This window comes from Thermobia domestica, chromosome 15, assembly GCF_964235325.1.
Source record: "Thermobia domestica chromosome 15, izTheDome1.hap1.1, whole genome shotgun sequence".
Classification (NCBI taxonomy): domain Eukaryota; kingdom Metazoa; phylum Arthropoda; class Insecta; order Zygentoma; family Lepismatidae; genus Thermobia; species Thermobia domestica.
The window spans coordinates 39,791,637-39,809,942 of NC_137468.1; the positions used below are offsets into that span (position 1 = coordinate 39,791,637).

The 18,306-nt window shown below is 35.7% G+C and overlaps 1 pseudogene across 1 annotated transcript; it reads left to right on the top strand.

Moving 5' to 3' along the window:
- Positions 1-1,025: 1,025 nt before the first annotated feature.
- LOC145671843 (small ubiquitin-related modifier 1 pseudogene) lies at positions 1,026-18,057 on the top strand (annotated as a pseudogene). Its single transcript, XR_014128537.1, has 2 exons — positions 1,026-1,459; positions 17,667-18,057. The product of XR_014128537.1 is annotated as a small ubiquitin-related modifier 1 pseudogene (transcript).
- Positions 18,058-18,306: the final 249 nt, after the last annotated feature.

The window sequence follows — 18,306 nt, forward strand, 5'->3', positions numbered from 1 at the left end:
TTTTAAATTACTAAATATATAATGTTGAATATACAACAGCAATTATCATTAATAATTAAATAGCAAATAATATATTGGAATGAAGAATTTGCACCCCCCCTCCAAAAAATGCAATTTTACCACACTTATGTGTAGACAATAAATGCTTTCATAAGGCGGAAATAGTACCGTATTAATTCTATATACTTCCTTCACTAATTATATTAACAATACAAATAATAGCAAACCTGTTTTAGAATTCAAAATGTATGATAAATATCTATATAGGTAATGACCACAATCGTAAGTTACAGTTTATTTCCATTTATGTGTGATCAGGCCCGTATCCACGGGGGGCAAGAGGGGGCCGGGCCCCCCCTAAATTTTGGCTGGCCCCCATAAAATTTCATGGTAGGCTTGCAAATGAACTATAATATGGTGATAAAGTATAATATGATTGGGTCGGGCCCCCCCTAACTTTTACCGACTCCCCCTAAAAATTTGGGCTGGCTACGGTCCTGTGTGTGATTACGTTTCAATACAGTAACTTGGATAATTCCGCACGATTTTTTTGATTGAAAGAAAAACCCAACCCTGTATGAGATTTGAGGAAGATAAACACAAACATTACTCCAGAGAAACGTTACATATGCAGTATATTCGTTATTTCATTGTTACTTCGTACTTTGTTCTTTTTAGAGCAGCAAGTTTGTTTTTTTCCACCATGTGTAGGGGTGAGATTCTGGGTAGGGATGAATGATTAAAAAAAAGTCCCTACGAAAGAATAAAAATTTTAGTTCTTGAAACTGCCACTAGAGGCAGCAGTACTTCTTGAAGTTAAAGGTCCTCATTGCAGTGTTAATTTCCTCATTCCATTGATAAATATCTATATAGGTAACGAACATAATTATGACACAGTTTACTTCCATTTATGGGTCGATTTCGTTACGATACAATAGATTGGGTAATTAAGTACTGAGTTTTTTCGATTGAAACAAAAACCCAACCCTGTTTTGAGGTTTGAGGAAGATAAAGAGAATACAGTACTCTTACTGTCTCATTTAGTTGCGGGTACGCGAAGCGATCAGTCGTGGCTCATTTCGTGCCGACTCAAGTATTGCGCTACTCAATCTGAAAGCTTGAGAGCTTACTAGTTACTTTGTGTCTTGTTTACTGGACATTATGGCAACCAGCAGCACCTCTCCAGCAACAACCCACCGCTATGTCAAGATTAAACTGTTGTCTCAAAATGGAGTTGAAATCGAATTAAGATTAAAAGACGCCATGGAGATGAGGAGAGTTATGGATTACTTCTGTGACCGTTACGGAGTGCCCAGAGATATGGCGAGGTTTCTTTATGATGGGCAACAACTAGAAGAAACCGACACCCCGATATCACTTGGTATGGGTGACGGTGCTACTATTGAAGTTTACCTGCAACAAATGGGTGGTGTACATACGTCGTAAAACCACAGTGAATGTAAGTAGATACATAATAATTTGGTTTATATAAGAAATTCATATAAGTCTGAGAACATATATTTGAAGAAGTTTGAAATTAAAAAAGTTAACCCCTTCCGCACCAGTCACGCACGACCAATAATTTGCCAGTAACTGCTTACGTCATGAGTTACCTGCAATAATCCAGTTTTGTTCTTGCTTGGTATTGCGAAGTCGTATGTGTCTTTTAGCACCTAGTATTATTGACTATCTTGATATGAGAGTTTGGCGAGAGATGGCATCACTTTACCTACGACTGGCTGCATATGTAGCATACCGTTTCATGTTGCTTCAATATGTGAGCGAAAGACAATGATAAGCGCCACTTCCAGTTAAATTAGTTAATTAGGTGAAATGGGGTGGAATCGGACCACAGAACAGAATGTAGGTAGTTTGATTTGGTAAATGTACCTATATATGGCAGAAAAAAGCTTGTTTAGTATGTGCCATTACATTGCATTACATTGGAATGTTAGAATTTTTTTATCAGTTTTCTCGAAGGTTAGAAAATGTGATTTATTATCATCTTTCTCTGAGCCTTTCATATATGCTTGTCAGGGGCGTCCGAAGAAAAATTTCTAGGGGGACCCATCTCCATGATTGCTATATTACGTCTGGTATTTAATATACGTGGTTTGCTATATTACGTTTACATTTTCGTGAGCCAGGGGGCCGAGCCCCCCTTTGGGCGCCCATCATTCCTGTAGTGGGGAACTAAACGGAATGCAATATTCTAAAGGGATGAAGGGGAATTCCCCAGGTTAATACTTATTCTCGGAAGAAAATTTTCTATCACTAGAAACTTAGTGGGGATCAATAATTTACAGGGGATCAATACAGTAATTTACATACAGGGATAATCAACATATATTTCAAATGCAGGCCTAATTAATGTGTGAAAATGAAATGAAATCTTTACGTTTTACGTCCTACGCTTATGCCGGCGAATGTAAAGGAGACGGTGATGATGAGAAATGAATGAAAAAAAGTGGGAGGAAACGGGAAACCTCGAGAAAACCCACGCACACGGTGAGCTGGGAGCGAACCAAGGACACCACGCACCAGGGGTGAACACTCTACATCTGAACCACCGCTGCCCTTAATTAATGGGTGAATTAATAGTTAACAGTGTCCTTAATCTTATAAAGTTTAATAATTATGGATAGTGAAATGTGTGAACTCTCCTTATTGAAACATTCCAGTACGAAGAGAGTGTTTTTTTTTTTTTTTTGTTTTGTTTTTTTCGTTCTGTCTGCAACTGCCTTGCTCCCCACTTCGACAATTATGATTTCACATTCAGGATCTATCACCCATTCATCCCAGTTACAATAATGAATAGTCCGTAATTGTAAAATATAATCAAATTTTATTATTTTAAACCATACTATTTAAAAAAAAAAATGTATGAAGTTCAAAGATACCGGTACACGTTTGTTTTAGGCGTGAACATTCTTGTGAGGAGAAACTATGCCCTTGGTTCCAACTGAAATCCCACTGTTTGATAGAATGCCAGGTTACTGTCAGTGGATATGTATAAAATTTATTGTGCAAACGAGGGGCACAGTGACACAGTAGTGATAAAGCGCTTACCTTTGGGGTGCGCGGGTTTTCTCGATGTACTCCCTTTTCCTCTTACATTATCATTCCGCCAATTCTTGCCCTAATCATTTGTTTCCCTTAGCTTAAAGGGCATAATCGTGGGACGTAAAAGTGATTGTGTTTCGATTTCATTATTTTTTTAAAAAAATCGTATTTATTACGCAAACACCGAGAGGGGGTAAATTTTCGTTTCATAAAAATTATCATGACGACGTTAAATATCCTGTATTTGGTGCCAAACTAATCAACTAAAGCTTGGAGCAAAATGGACTAATGGTAGTTTTCGATTTTTCTCTTTTTCTTTTCTCATTAATTTTAGTATCTAGTTGTCATTTTGCTATTGTCATAATAAAAGACTTGAGGGGAGTTTATTTTTAGTACTATTTTAATTTTAATAATGGTGGGTCATTTTATCCTTTATTTCTGTCAATTTTACCGAAGACTGCAAATAAGGATGCGTTACTTTTACTGTTCCCGAGATATTGTCCAAAAGAGCTCCGATATCGGGAGATTTAAGAAGCCATATTTCAGGAACCGTGAGTCATAGAGAGATTTTATTGATGTTGATCAATACCTAAGAGGATGATGAACATTTTGGTATCAAATAGTAACCGCTGGCCATTGTTCCGCAGATATTGTTTAAAAAAAAAGTTCGGATTTCGGGAGACTTAGGAAGCCGTATCTCGGGAACCGTAAGTCAGGGAGAGAGAGATGTTATTTTGCGAATTTCTCAGTTTTGAGCTGTGCATTTTGAGCGTGTCTTCGTAAAACAACATATCATAGAACGTTTTAACTGAACTCTTAAACAAAACATGTCGAGAAAAACAGTACTCAAGAAAATTATAAATGGATAAATATGTTACAATAATTGTTTAATGAGTATAATAATAAAGTACATCTTGGTATAAAAAGCCTGTAGAAGCTAATAAGAAAAATTAATTTTTTTTTTTAAAGTTCGTTCTGGCAATGCGCTTAATGCATTCTCAACTGGTTCTTTATATTATACGCCAATAATGTAAAACTAAAAATGAAGAGACGACAGAACAAGGTAGGACGCAGGGGCGGATCCAGGACTGACTTCTGGGGGGAACGGTGGGTTGTCATACTGTTACTTTTAAGGGCTCCGAACTTGGGGATGGGTTTTCTTTATATATATAAAATAAGAAAGTTCGCCCCCCTGGATCCGCCCCTGGTAGAACGTCTAGAATTTCAAAATAAAAATTAAATGAATTCTTTCAATTTAACGTTCTATAATTATGTCCTTTAGGCTAACGGAGACGGATAATTAAGACAAGTGAATGATAATGGAATAATTAGTGAAATGAAAATGTGGGAAAAAAGGGAAGGACCGCGAGAAAACCCGCGAACATGAAGGGAAGGACCGCGTGAAAACCCGCGAACACACACCAGAGGTAAGCGCTCTAATCTAGGATTGCAATTAGAAGTCTCGCTAGCAAGGGCGCCCATCAAGGGGGGCAACGGGGCGCTCGCCCCCTAGAGGAAATCGTACTTCGGAATACCGAAAACCCAATAGAATTTTTACATTAGCTACAGCAAAATTTAAAACTATATTTGAAATGTCGCTTATACTTGCCCCCCCCCCCTTGGAAACCTAACATGGGCGCCTTATGCTCGCTAGATAAGTAGAGTTTAGGAGTGGGAGTATTATAATTTATTTATTTATTTCTTTAGTTAGAGCATCGACATTCCCACGGTTTTAGAACAAGAAAACAGATACACAAAGTTTCCGTTTTAGAAAGTTCTTGCTTATGTCTTGTTTACTTTTTTCTTGTGTTTTCTTCATTTTCTTGTATTTCCAGATTCTTACGTTGCTTACTCATTTTTGATGTAGTAATAACATAATTCTCAACAACACAAGCTATGATACTGCGAACCCCACTGGCGTAGTGAGGTGGAATACCGAATAGTACGGTTAAAATTGAAATAATTTATTACTTCAATTTTCGAATAATGGATTCTTGCCACATTCCAATAATGTTTATTATTCGAACATTTATTCGGATAAAACTCTACCTGATAATCTAGTGGCAAGAGTGTGCAGAACCGGCTCTACCATTTCTGCAACATGTGCAACACTGGGCGGCAAGTTTCAAGGGGCGGTAAAATCTGTCATAGCTACATTATTTAAAAAACTTCGTGATAATTTTAGTTAAATTTACTAAGCTGACCTTCTATTTGAATACTGCGTTCATAAATCATGTTTAGGTTGCATTAGTTTAGCGTACGGCTACTTGAGAATGCGTTACCCCCCACAGGGAACGCGGTCAAAGTGGCTACTCGGTAATTTTACTTTTGCCAGTGTTATAAATCATACTGTGAGCCATTCAGGGTTTCCGGGTCTTTTTGCCAGGTCCAGGTCTGTAATAGCAAAGTTCCAATACTCTGCACAAAGCATCTTCCAAGCAGCTGTTTCTTTCTAAAAAATCCCCTTGTCTGGCAACACGTCTTTCCTTTTTGTCCTTCCTTTAGACATCTCTTAAACAACAGGCGATCTATTGTTCCGAAACGCACCAAATACGCTCGAGCTGACGTTTTCTCTGCGTTTTTATTGATTTCGCGTTTGTGATTAGCCATCTACATTTAAATACATGGTCAGCGTATTCCAAGCGTACGCATGAGCAATAAATACGCTTTGGAAACGCTACCAAATAGCCGGGTACTTAAGGTCACATGGACAATGCTGAAGCAAGTGGTTAAATAAATCTCAGCATGAATTGCTTGATTGTTGTCAAATACAAAAACTCAATTGCCGCACAGTAGCGAACACTTGTTCTATTTAGTTAGTTATCACAGTTTTGATATGAAAACTAGTCTTGTCTTTGAAATGAAATGAAATCTTTTAAATTTTACGTCCCACAAGTTATGCCGGCTAGGCTAAAGGAGACGGTGGTGATGAGAAATGAATGAAATGGTGGAATGAAGAACGCGGGAGGAAACGGGAGAACCCCTAGAAAACCCATGTACACGGTGTTTGTTCACCACAAAGCTCACTTAGGGCAAGCTGAGAGTGAACCTAGTACCCCAAGCTACCACTGAGCCACCGCGGCCCCTAGTCTTGTCTTTGTCACAAACAAGTTCCTTATCATTGAAGATGGAAACAAATTTTCCTTTTATTATTATTATTTAGCAGATGTAGAAAGAAAATCAAGAAGTGTGAGCTAAATAACCTAATTGCTCTGAAATTGCAAACTGATATATTGAGATTGAAGCTCGATATTGAATTCTATAAAAAGAATTTCTCTGGAAGTGTATTTGCTCTTTCACTAACATAATAGATTATTATTTAAACAAAAAAGCATATACGAGGTTATATTTGTAGTGTTTAGGCCTTCTGAGTCCGAGTGTCGTTTCCCTCCCCTTCGTTTTTCATGATGGGGTAGCAGTGGCGTATTTACGATTTTGTTTCGGGAGGGGCTTTGCTAACTTTCGGGGGGGTTTTGCCTGGAAATGTGAAAATTCTGCAAGATATTTCATTTACTTTACTATACTAAGTAAGATTTCGGGGGGGATTAAGCCCGGAAGCCACCCCCCTAAATACGCCACTGTGGGGTAGTATACTTAAAATTGTATCTTTTAAGATTTGTTCTTTCTGGAGAAAGGGGGAGGGGTTGCGGCAAATTGCCTAAGGCCGGCCCTGAGTGTGTGTGCACATGATTCCGGTTTCGATTGCTGGTGGGAGAGCACAAAAAATTAATTTTATCATCATTCATTTTCATTAATCATTTGTGTTCTATAGCCTACAAGGGCACATTTTCATTTATTCGGATAACGGATAAATAATTCGAATATAGAATAATTATTGGGATAACGTATAATTATTCCAATATTGAAAATTAATATTCGTTTATTCGAATAATAGCATACAAATTATTCGAGTAATTTAAACAGCGCTAATGCTGATCCGATTCTAGTAGCCCCTCTCTTAGTACATGCATATCCTGTGCTAATCAGTGACGCCAACCTGTGTTAAAGATCCCATTTCGTGAGATTTTTTGACGCTAAATTTTCAGAATGGGGTAAAGAGTAACACATATGGGATTTCTCATATAATACACATACGGTAGATATAAAACCCACGCAAATAGAATTCTCTAGGGGCGAAAAGTAGAGATAATGAACCGGAAATAAGCACGAAATCAGTGATAATTGTCAAATTATGGCCTGATGTATCTATTTTATTATCGGAAAGGTGCATGCTAGTGCAGAACTGATTAGCGGAGCAGCCTAATTATGTGTGATGATTAAAAAGAAATAGAGCCCCAAGGAACAGAAATTATGTTCTGCTAGTTAAGAAAAGAGAATTAACCTACGAACGAGTGAGTGGAAGAAATAAAGTAAAATGCCAGTCTAGAAGCAATAAACTTCCAAGACGTTCTTCATGAAATATATGGAGAACAAAGTTTATTATTATTATTATTATTATTATTATTATTATTATTATTATTATTATTATTATTATTATTATTATTATTATTTGTTACTAATGGCTTATTTACGATCTTGTTTCCGGTGGGGGGGTTGGTGACTTTAGTTCTGGAAATGTGAAAATTCTGTAAGATGTTTCATTTACTTTAGTATAGTAAATAAAATTTCCGGGATGGGGGCTTAAGCCCGTAAGCCCCCCTTAAATACGCCACTGTTTATTACGGTTGGTAGGAGTTAATGCCACAAAGCTGTGATTTAAAAACTGTATTTCAGGGAATAAAATATACTCGTTTTCGATTAAGGAAAATACTTCTTCATAAACTATTTCACAGAGATAGAAGATCGAAGTTTACGGATAATTCACTCAGATATCGTAAAAAATTAGTAACATACTGTAGTTTCATTTTTCGTATTTATGTCGTCTTTGTAACAGTAGTATATAAATCTGGGAAATTCAGAAGGAAAATGGGAATTTTTGTCTCTCGGGGTGTGATTTTGTGATGTTTAAGGTTGGCATCACTATAATCCTAAATGAATTCTAGTTAAAGGCAGTAAGGCCCATTTGTCATCTCGATAGTACGACGTTCTTTAATAGTTTATCACAAGCAACAAGCATTGTACATTTTTTTTTTTTTTTAACACTTTCAAGTAGGTCTTTAACCCTTATCAATTACCGTAACTTTAGCAGGCCCCTGGGGAATATCATACCCAATATGTTGATTTTCATGTAGGTTAGCAATCACATGCATAATCATTTTTAAACTACTAATGCAGTCATAGTGTACCATATATAAACTATGATATGTAATACTATACTCAGGATTGCCAACTAAATGAAATTTATCTACCATTATATCTTATGATGAATTTTTCTGATGCAGTACCATTTTAACATGATTTATTTCACATTACTGTTATAATACATATCACATTACTTAATTATTAATTTCTAATGATACTAATAAATCCAGGATTGCCAACCACATTGAATCTCTTGTAATTTTCGAATCAATAACATTTTTGTGTAATACCATTATGATTCAAATTCGCATCCACTTGAAATAAACGAAGAATATTTTCTAGTCAAACGTGTATGAAACACATTCCACTGCATCAGCTTACTTGTTAAAGATCAATGGACAAGTACCTCGAATAACAGTTGAAATCGTAAAGAAACAATGCTGCCACATTATAAAGACTTACAGTAGGGTACGTTATACCCCAACGCTCCCGTTTAAGAGTTAACGCTGCCTGAAGCTTTAGCAAACTAGTTAGAAACATGGGAATATTATATTCAGTTTCTTTTTGAGCTGTTGGGCGACCTCAGATTCTGATGGTGGGGTTATGACACTTATCTGGAAGTTTCCGTGTGAAAAATATCACCGAATAATTAGATTCCTGTCCATATTATTAGTCTGTATTCGGCATGAATTTTTTTCCACTGAACAAAATGGAAAGTTTTACGCATATAAGAGAATAGTGACCAAAGGATTTTTATTCCCGGATTAAAATATAAGGAAAGCAAAATTATCGGCGGATGAATAGAAGTAAAGATTTAAAAAATATTTCTGAAATGCGTATCCGAATCAGTTTTCCCTTTCCCAGTGACGTACGCAGGGGATGGGTCCTGGGGGTCCGGACCACCCAAATCCGGACGTTTTTGTAAATTTAGTATAATTTTAGGGGCAATTTTACAATTTTTAAATATAATTTAAGCTGAAATTGTGTTTGGACCCCCCGACAAGCTTTGGACTCCTCCCGAAATAAATTCCTGCGTACGTCCCTGCCCTTTCCCGTTTGTTTTTCTTTCTTCGAAAGAGAAAAAAAAATACAAATTATAACAATTAAAACATTTTGAAGTTCAAAATCCATGTGAGGGATACTTTACGATATTGTTGTATTTACTTTTTAGTTCTTTATGATATTCGTTTTGTAATATTCATTGGCATCTGGTAAAAGAGAGTACGGGAGACTGGGGCTGGTTAAAACACTTTTTTTTTTTTTTAAGATTTTCCTACATAACTTTTGTGATATTTATCTGAAATTCACAAAACATACACCAAATGAAAGCTTGAAATCTCATCTGGTGTTATGTAGAGTTTTATTCTTTTATTGGTTCGCATTACGGAGTAACACACGATTTTCGTCAGGTCTGCGAGTGTTACAAGTTACCTCGTTCACGGAGGAAGTTGAAACACACCGTGCGGTTGATTGAAACAAATTGAATATATTATTCCACATTGTACTTTATACTTTGTTAAATGTGATTGTCTATTATATAATGTAGATTCTACACGTTTTCACAAAGTTTGAAGCAGATCAAAACTATTTTCACAGCCATACAGAAAATGTGTTCGTGACAATGATGAAACATACCACTGCAATACAACATATATCTAAATTACTTGTTATGCAATTACGCGAAAACTGCATCCCTACTCATTGTCGGAATGGCAGTTTTGGTATACAAAAAGAACTGTTCCATCAGTGAACATTTCGTGAGTTCAAAGGTGGCATGATATACACCCCTAGGTTTGCTGTTAGAATATGTATCACAAAAAAAAAAAAAAAAAAAAAAAAAGACAAAAATATTTATCTTATGAACTGGAACTGGGCAGAGGGAAAGATAAGAGTATAATAACTCCTCCTTTGCAAAAATCAATTACTGGAATTAAAAATGAAAAAAATGGAAAAAATGAAATAAAATATTTTAGTTTTACGTCCCACGGATATACCGGTTAGGCTAAAGGAGACGACAATGATGAGAAATGAATGAATGACGAAAGTGGGAGAACCCCGAGAAAACCCACGAGCAAGGTGGTTGTCCACCACAAAATCCACATGGCGCAAGCTGAGATCGAACCCGGGATCCTAAGCACCGGAGCTGAACGCTCTACCACTGAGCCATTGTACCCCAGGAATTAAAAATGAGATCGAAAGTTATCCAACAAAACAAGAACAGGGTGTCCAATGCAACATCTTGTGTCCTCAACCAAAAATTTGTGTTTCAACCAACCCCTTGCTGACCGTCATGATAAGGATGTAAATGCTTTCGCACATAATCCGTTAAATACGAATGTAAGCAATGAAAATTGTACACTATACTTCAAATCACCTGCTGGATACTATTTATATTTCCATAACTTTGTTATTCTGAAATAATAAAAGAAAAAACAAAATTTCTTAAAAGTTACTCACCACCTTCGAAAACAATTTTTTCTAGATAAACTGTGAACGATGACTGCGATCTCCATGAAACTCGGATACAATGAAGAAAGTTGGCTAATACAGCTGCTGAACTAGTAAGACAGAGTTGCATGGCTCCTTTCTTCATATTTTTTCGTTACTGTTTCCAGCAAGATGGTGTTTCAACCAGCCCCCGTCTCCCCTACAAGAGACCAGTGGCTGTTTCTTCCCAATTCTCGGCAATCATTCCATCAGGTTTTCTGATGGTTGATAACTGAATTGAGGAGACATTTGACATTCTTTTCAGTAATAATTTTGTAAGGGAGACCCTGTGATTCTAGACTATGATCTTCAGTATGAAATCTTTCCTCACGTATCGTATTCTCCTGATATCTCGCTCACCGACTACCACCTTTTTACATGACACGGAAAACCATGGTTCGGTTCCCGGCGGAAGCTAATGCGGTTTGATTCAATGTAAATCTCATATAAGCTTGGCTGAAAAGGATGCTAAACATTAATCCCACCAATAATTTCTTCGGGTATCTCCGTTACTTCTCGGCAAGGAAGAACTTCCCTGAAGTCCGTCTGGTGAAATGTGCGACTAATACTTCTTTGCATAGTAGACCACAAATCTTTCATCAGGGAGTCTAATAGTTGGTTCAACGATGTCTAAAGTGTGTTGCTTTAGCCTAAGAGTAACTCACTAACCTGGAATTGAATTTTCATTTTTTTTCACCTATAATAATGGTAGGCTATATTGTATGTCTATTGGACATTTCAATCGTACCAATCCAATATTAATAATATTATATTTTTAGTTTAACTGATTAGTTTGGTTGGGTTTATTTACTACTTATTTTTGATAACACGATATCCACACCTTAAAACTGACCCGAAATATATTAGCTTCCACCGGAAATCGGACCCGCGATCACATAGGCCTACTTGAACTCTTTGGCCACAAAGAGACCACGCGTGATTTTCAGTTTCAATTTCGTTAGTTGCAAATAGGCGCAACTTTTACAAATATGTTTCTAGAAAAGAACACCCATCAACAAAGTTTGTAGTCCGTAACTCAAGAGATTTAAAAATTGCTTAAATCCTGGATAAATTGCCCAATAATGAGATTTTCTGAAGCTTTCTAATATAATTATTTTACACTACTTTCTATTTTTGAGTAATAAAGTTCTGGTTTATACTTATCCCCTCTCTTCGAGGGTCTAGTATTTCGCGCATATAAACCTATAACACTTATGTTTTACAAGAAATAAGACATTCTTTTCTCCTTAGCCAAACTCGTGCTTCTGGTCGCACTCCTCACTTGTACGCTTTCCTTAAGGAGAGCCATCTTTTAACATGCTAAAGTTTTAACAAGCTTAACTTGAGTAATTTGCCTTCGGCTTGTTTGAAAACAACTTTTCCTATTTCATTGATTGTATAATGCCTTTAGTAATAAGATTGCAAACAATCCTGTATATGTAGTGAGTTATGTCTGTGTTTGTGGATACTCTTTCTTCTTCTCTGGTTATTTGAATTCGAAATTGCAACGAGGAGGCGAAAGGAGCAAGCATACAAAAGTTGTTTCTCACAGTACTGTGATTATGAGTAATACCCATTTATATTAACAGTGGTCCGCCCTGTATATATACTGTTCGAGAGAAAAAGTATAAGTCAGAAATTGGCTAAAGTGAGATAAGTCAAAATTTTGGAGATCTATATGCCATGCTCCACCTCCGGTTAATTTGGTATAAGTCAATTCTAAACGCGGGTTGAATAATTGCGTAATGGTACTCTTCGTAGCCTATAACTGATTCACATGTATGCTTGGTAAAATAAAAAATCGCCTCCTGAAAACCTGATTTTTTTTTACTTATACTGTTTATCCCGCGCAGTCTACATCTATATCTATCTATCTATCTATATAGGCCTATATATATATATATATATATATATATATATATATATATATATATATATACAGTGGTCGAAGTGAAACGGTATACGATGGTATGCCATACCGTCTCTGATTTTAATGTGATGAAGGCATATCACCTGTGGTTTTTCACTGATCAAGACATACCATCACTGGAGAGTAGATACTAAATATCTTTAATAAATCCATTTTTATGCACAGTAAGTGATGAATAGCTTTGCACTTTAAAAATTTTTATTTCTTATATAGAAATAATTTCTAAGTTGACAACACAACATTTTTGTTATTTTTCCTATCTTTTGTTTTTAAAATAAGGCGTGATCAAAGGCGTTCATCTAGTTTATATTTTGATGTGCCGTATTGAATTGTTTCTTTCCTATGTATGATATGTCTTCTTGCCTTTATGCATCTAAATATCATGTTTAGAGCATGGATGAATTTAGGTGTTGTCTACTGTGGAGGTGAATCTTCAGGGGATTGGACTACCTCGTCAGTCGAGTAGGGGGTCCGGGAGTTTTCCCCGCAGGAAATTGTTAATATAAAATCTCGGTTTTTGAGCATTTACGTTTATAATGCCTTGTAATACAAGATAAGGGGATATTTTTTTTAAAAAATTCCATGAAGTTCTTGGCGAGGAATCAAGGTCTCTTCATCCTCTTCCTCCCCCCCCCCCTCTGTAACTACAGAGAAGCTCTTAGTCATTATGTAAATAGAAATGCAATCTTTTAACCAACATACCCTCATTGTATTTCAACATTTAGATAGCGGTATGTCGAGTCTGCTTTTTTTTCCACTTCGAACACTATATATATATAAATATATATATGAATTCAGTGATCCACAAGTAGGTTTTACACTTGCCCTTATCCCCTTTTAATTAGGATATTAGAATTTTGAATTAGATTTCTTGATATTCAGCATTTATGGCCTAATTAGTGCGTCACTTATAAGGGATGACGTTCCTCTGGGATCACACTACCCACACAAAAAGGGAAGGAAGGAAGAGACCTGGAACCTATATGTTAGGTATCATCCTGGCATTTCTCTTGTGTAAATGAGGAAAACCTCACTTAGATGCCTGACTTGAAAAAAACTTTTTCACTTTTTCGAACGAGTGTTCCAACCGAGAATTGAATCCGGGACCGCTTGCTCCCGTTTGTCCCCTATTGTAACCGGGAAAGAAACGTATAATATTTCTAGTTTCAATATGGGGTTACAATGTTCGGGAATGTATCGTAGTTCCATAATGTTAAAAGAAATAATACTAATACTAATACTAATAATAATAATAATAATAATAATAATAATAATAATAATAATAATAATAATAATAATAATAATAGGCCCTATTGATGGTCTTCATGGAATTACATTTGCTGATTGGCACGTTTCTATCCGAGACTTTCTCCTGTATCATCTGTAGTTGCAATAATCCTTTCACCAACTGGTCGGTCACGTTTAATAATAATAATACAATATCATATATATTCTATTATATGAATATTGTATGAAAGTAACAATGCCAATTAAATGATCACTGAATTTATAATTTGTGCGGATAACGTAATAGAATGCGATGTTGCTTGAGAGAAACAATGCCCAATAAAGGATTAAGCAGAAAATTGTAGAAATTTGCTACTTTTGTTCAAATATTGATTCGTATTACCAAGGACCTCCCAAAACTGATGTAAGCCCCCAATTGTATTTATGAATATACAATATTTGGCATAATTTGAATGCAATTTGTCTTAAAATCCTCATATATATACCTTCTGCATCTGAATGCCTCCCCCCCCCCCGAAATTTACGGAGAAATCTGCGCCCTTGCGTATTACTCATAATCAATGGAAAATAACCAGAATTCCATTTTTGATAGGGTTTCAGTGACTTAAGAATATTTAATCTCCATCCACCCTTATCTCGCTATTTAAGCCGGAAGAGGTAAAGTTAATTACACTCTATTTCAATATTTGGAATGCACAGATTTATAAGGGACTCAAATTCAAATGCGAAAGCTGTAAGAGAAAGGGATATAAATTTTTTCTTGTACTATGCACTGTAAAAAAAAGTCATAGGTAAATTTACAAATAAAAGATGACAACCTGTTTGTCAAGCAGGTAGCTGTAAATCAATTCACACCTACAAAGTAAAATTACTAATATGAAATGGTGTAAGATTACATTTTTATCAACAAAAATGTATTTTCTTATAAATTTATTGTAAAATATGTAAAAGAAAAACAATAAATTTTGTAATTTAATCTAAGTAAATGTATATCAACTTACAAACCTAAGGGGATATAATTTTACATTGATATTTGGCAATTTAAACTACGATTTTTTTCCAGGTACACTTGAAGCACACGGAAAAGTTAACACTGTCTTCTAACATTGTAAGTTATTATAATATCTGGAGGTGAGTCAAAGGGTGTTTATATACAGATCTTAAGTGTGCAATATAACCAATATGAACAAAAGTGAACTTGATTCCATTGCACACTGAATGAGACTTTTGGTCCTCATACATTAAAAATTACACAACACACACACACACACATACACTCAGCTTCCCAAGGGCCGGTTCCATCTCAACCCTAACCGTAATCGCTTTATTAAAACTAGAAGTGTTTGAAAGCGGATAACATAATAGAAGTAACGACATAGGTTATTTCTATGGTTATGTGCAGAAACGAAGGGTTCTTAGGTACAAGAATTGCAAATTAATATATTTTAACCCTCTTAGAATCACTCTATACTTTAGTTTGTCTTCTGTAAGAGCGGACTAACCTTTAGCAGTCTCGAGAAATAGAAAAACGGTATCCTCCTAGGTACCTGAATACAATCTAACGTGTTGAAATAAAATACTTAACTCATTCTTGCTAATCTTATGGTCCTTCTATAATCTATGGCAGTGGCGTATTTACGATTTTGTTTCGGGAGGGGCTTTGCTAACTTTCGGGGGGGGGGGGGAGCTTTGCCTAAAATGTGAAAATTCTTCAAGATATTTAATATACTTTACTATAGTAAGTAAGATTTCGGGGGGGGGCTTAAGCCCGGAAGCCCCAACTAAATACGCCACTGATCTATGATCATAATTATAAGGTTAATTTCTTCTAACAAACTCGATTGCCTATGGAACCCGAAGGTTAAATGTTGCGTTCACAAAAGCTCTCCATTGACTTCTGTCCTTAGCCACCTGAATCCAGTTTCTACTTTGTATTCCTATTTCTGCGAGATCCATCTTAATATTGTCCTCTCATCTATTCTAGGTATTTCTAATAGTCGTTTTCCGATTCGATTTCCAGTTAAAACTTTGAAAGCGTTCCTACTCTCTTCCATTCTGACTACTACATGACCTGTCAAGATTAGTATTATAGACTTGATCCCCCTAATAATGTTTGCTAGTTTCTGTCATTCCCCATTCCCGCTCCTCTTGGGTCCAAATATTCGTCTCAGGATTTTATTCTAAAATACTTTCAGTCTGTGTTCTTCCCTCAGAATAAGCGACCATGTTACGTAACTAATACAGCTAAACAGGCACGATTATCGTTTTACATATTTTAAACTTCAAATTCCTCGACAGAATTCACGACGACAAGAGATTTTGAACTGAATAATGACTCGAATTTAATGCTCCCAGTCGATATTTAAATTTTTTGTGTGGATATGGTTTTGAAGTGAAATTTTTAAAAAAAATGAAATCTTTAAGTTTTGCGTTCCACGGTTATGCCGGCTGGACTAAAGGAGACGGTGATGATGAGAAATGAATGAAATAGTGGAATGAAGGAAGTGGGAGAAAACGAGAGAGCTCGGAGAAAATCCACGCACACAGTGTTTGTCCTCCACAAAGTTCACTTGGCGCGAGCTGGGATCGAACCAAGGACTCCATGCACCGGAGGTGAACGCTCTATCACTGAACAACCGCGGCCCCAGGATATGGTTTTGGTTTGTTAACATTGATCCTTATGTAATCTCTAGTAATTATAGTCTAATATATATTTCTTCTATGGGAATAAATTAAAGGCAGGAAGTGTTTAAATTTGCTTTTTTCTGATTCCAGTGAATAATAAGATCTGAGATGGATCCTATCCTTGGGATGCGGAATACATATAAAACTCTCATATATACCCTATTACAAGCTTTGCTTTTTGGGAATCAGTTTTGAAACGGAAAATTGTGATAGATTTTTAACTACTTCCAATTTGAATTTCAATAAATGTGGAGACGGAACCAATTCTTTTGGTGCGGTGTCCGATTTTCAGTGCGGCTTCATGTGGTTAGGGCCCTACATTAATTGGTAGATCAACGTCTCATATGGCCTCGGTCTCGTAAAAGGCCGTTAAAATCAAAAATCGTCCAACTAATATATAGTTTTCAACATTGATAAACCACTGTTGGATGAATGACTCTCTAGACATCAGGTTTAGGACTTAGATTTTAGGGTTTTCGACATCTATGGCCATGTTCGTCTGTCATGTTTGAGAGATGATGTCCCTCGGCAATCACACTATGTGAGGAAAGGGAAGGAAGAAAGCAACCTGAGGTTGTATGTTAGGTACTATCCCGGCACATGCCTGGTATGAATGAGGAAAACCCAGGAAAATCTTAATCAGATGGCTGGCCTGAAAGAGCTTTTTACACTTTTTCGACCGAGTGTCCCCATCAGGAAACGAACCCGGTACCCTCCAGCTATTCAATTCAACAATTTATCTAGAGTAATTCTTTACTTTTCTATATTACTCCGTAGTTCTTCCTCATTTTATCACACCACTTTGTATATATATATATATATATATATATATATATATATATATATATATATATATATATATATATATATATATATATATATATATATATAAACATTTACTAGATCACTTCTTGTCTTTTGGTATAAAAATTGATTGATAAATTAGTGCCTAAGTTTCCATTCCATTTAAAGTGATTGATTTCTACCTTCAGTACATAGTAATGATATATAATTCTATTCTCTGATTTTAATATTGTTTTGTTTATTTCAGTGGCGCTCGAAGGTCAGAACTTGGGCGGTGAATTAGACGCTAAAGCTACCACGTCCCTGCAACAATTTAAGGAAATTCATGAGCCACTCAAAAGGAATGTGATATTCAACAAATGTAATGCCATGTTTTAAGAACATATACAGTTACTTAACAATAACGATAATAGTATGGAAAACATTAAAAAGTCCCATTTGAAAATAAAAATGACTGATCATTTCATTAACGGTCCATAAATTTGATAAAATTCAGTTGTTATAGTATTGTGATATTAAGTACTGTGATATAAATATGTGTCGATTGCTGTGATATACATTTTTTGATACTGTGATACGTTTATGGCTGTGATAAATCCTATTCGGAAGAGTTTATATCACATTCTTGTACCTGTTGAGTGCTTATTAAATTTTAAAATCAGTGATATTTTGGTATTGTTAATTCAGAAATGTTTTTTGCATGTACCTGGCAATACATGATCATGTGGTTATTCATAAAAGAAAAAAAAATCATTTAAGTAATTTAGCTCTCTTAAATCAATAGGTTACTTATTAACCCTCGGACTATCAACCCAGGGGAGGGGAGTACTTTGTGTTCACCTCAGTATATTTTTTGTAATTACTCTTATCGTTTCTTTAAAATTGTA